The sequence below is a fragment of the Lampetra fluviatilis genome, chromosome 70 (genome assembly GCF_964198595.1).
Source record: "Lampetra fluviatilis chromosome 70, kcLamFluv1.1, whole genome shotgun sequence".
Classification (NCBI taxonomy): Eukaryota; Metazoa; Chordata; class Hyperoartia; order Petromyzontiformes; family Petromyzontidae; genus Lampetra; species Lampetra fluviatilis.
The window spans coordinates 3142096-3144595 of NC_136344.1; the positions used below are offsets into that span (position 1 = coordinate 3142096).

Consider the following 2500-nt stretch of genomic DNA (forward strand, 5'->3'; position numbering starts at 1 on the left):
GTGAGGGTGGTGAGGGTGGTGAGGATGGTGAGGGTGGTGAGGGTGGTGATGGTGGTGAGGGTGGTGAGGATGGTGAGGGGAGTGAGGGTGGTGATGGTGGTGAGGGTGGTGTGGGTGGTGAGGGTGGTGAGGATGGTGAGGGTGGTGTGGGTGGTGAGGGTGGTGAGGGTGGTGAGGGGGGTGAGGGTGGTGATGGTGGTGAGGGTGGTGTGGGTGGTGAGGGTGGTGAGGGTGGTGAGGGTGGTGATGGTGGTGAGGGTGGTGATGGTGGTGAGGGTGGTGAGGGTGGTGAGGGGGGTAAGGGTGGTGAGGGTGGTGAGGGTGGTGAGGGTGGTGATGGTGGTGAGGGTGGTGATGGTGGTGATGGTGGTGAGGGTGGTGATGGTGGTGAGGGGGGTGAGGGTGGTGTGGGTGGTGAGGGTGGTGAGGGTGGTGATGGTAGTGAGGGTGGTGAGGGTGGTGATGGTGGTGAGGGTGGTGAGGATGGTGAGGGTGGTGAGGGTGGTGATGGTGGTGAGGGTGGTGATGGTGGTGAGGGTGGTGATGGTGGTGAGGGTGGTGAGGGTGGTGATGGTGGTGAGGGTGGTGATGGTGGTGATGGTGGTGATGGTGGTGAGGGTGGTGATGGTGGTGAGGGGGGTGAGGATGGTGATGGTGGTGAGGGTGGTGAGGGTGGTGAGGGTGGTGATGGTGGTGAGGGTGGTGAGGGTGGTGAGGGGGGTGAGGATGGTGATGGTGGTGAGGGTGGTGAGGGTGGTGAGGGTGGTGATGGTGGTGAGGGTGGTGAGGGTGGTGAGGGTGGTAAAGATGGTGAGGGTGGTGAGGGTGGTGAGGGTGGTGATGGTGGTGATGGTGGTGATGGTGGTGAGGGTGGTGATGGTGGTGAGGGTGGTGATGGTGGTGATGGTGGTGAGGGTGGTGAGGGTGGTGAGGGTGGTGATGGTGGTGAGGGTGGTGAGGGTGGTGATGGTGGTGAGGGTGGTGATGGTGGTGATGGTGGTGAGGGTGGTGAGGGTGGTGAGGGGGGTGAGGGTGGTGATGGTGGTGAGGGTGGTGATGGTGGTGAGGGTGGTGAGGGTGGTGATGGTGGTGAGGGTGGTGAGGGTGGTGAGGGGGGTGAGGATGGTGATGGTGGTGAGGGTGGTGAGGGTGGTGAGGGTGGTGATGGTGGTGAGGGTGGTGAGGGTGGTGAGGGTGGTAAAGATGGTGAGGGTGGTGAGGGTGGTGAGGGTGGTGATGGTGGTGATGGTGGTGAGGGTGGTGATGGTGGTGAGGGTGGTGATGGTGGTGAGGGTGGTGAGGGTGGTGAGGGTGGTGATGGTGGTGAGGGTGGTGAGGGTGGTGATGGTGGTGATGGTGGTGAGGGTGGTGATGGTGGTGATGGTGGTGAGGGTGGTGAGGGTGGTGAGGGGGGTGAGGGTGGTGAGGGTGGTGAGGGTGGTGATGGTGGTGAGGGTGGTGATGGTGGTGATGGTGGTGAGGGTGGTGAGGGTGGTGAGGGGGGTGATGGTGGTGATGGTGGTGAGGGTGGTGATGGTGGTGATGGTGGTGATGGTGGTGAGGGTGGTGAGGGTGGTGATGGTGGTGAGGGTGGTGAGGGTGGTGATGGTGGTGAGGGTGGTGAGGGTGGTGAGGGTGGTCAGGATGAGTCTATAAACCGGAAACAAATATTTTGAAAGTTTGTTTTACCAGGTAAGGCTCACGGAGCTGTTTACGCACCGGGTAACACGTTTGTTTAGGCCCAGTCTACCTAGGGGAGGCCCAGATAATCGTCACCGGGGGTTGGTTGGTGGCCGCGAGCGGGAATCGAACTCGGGTCGCCGGGTTCGTAGCGCAGCGTGGCGCTAACCACTACACCCACCGCTCCCTCATACACTCACACATACACACATCATACACTCACACACACACTCACACTCGCTCACACACACACACAAAGACAAACACACACTCACACACATCATACACTCACACTCGCTCACACACACACACACACATACACTCACACTCGCTCACACACACACACATACACTCACACTCGCTCACACACACACACACAAAGACAAACACATACACTCACACACATCATACACTCACACTCGCTCACACACACACATCATACACTCACACTCGCTCACACACACACACACATACACTCACACACATCACACACTCACACTCGCTCACACACACACACACATACACTCACACACATCATACACTCACACTCGCTCACACACACACACACACATACACTCACACACATCATACACTCACACTCGCTCACACACACACACACACATACACTCACACACATCATACACTCACACTCGCTCACACACACACACACATACACTCACACACATCACACACTCACACTCGCTCACACACACACACACATACACTCACACACATCATACACTCACACTCGCTCACACACACACACACACATACATACACTCACACACATCATACACTCACACTCGCTCACACACACACA

The 2500-nt window shown here is 58.2% G+C and overlaps 1 protein-coding gene across 1 annotated transcript in view; it reads right to left on the minus strand.

Annotated features, from left to right (window-relative positions):
• LOC144952844 (C-Maf-inducing protein-like) overlaps positions 1-2500 on the minus strand; it is a 95782-nt gene that overhangs the window by 33840 nt on the left and 59442 nt on the right. The window lies entirely within an intron of this gene.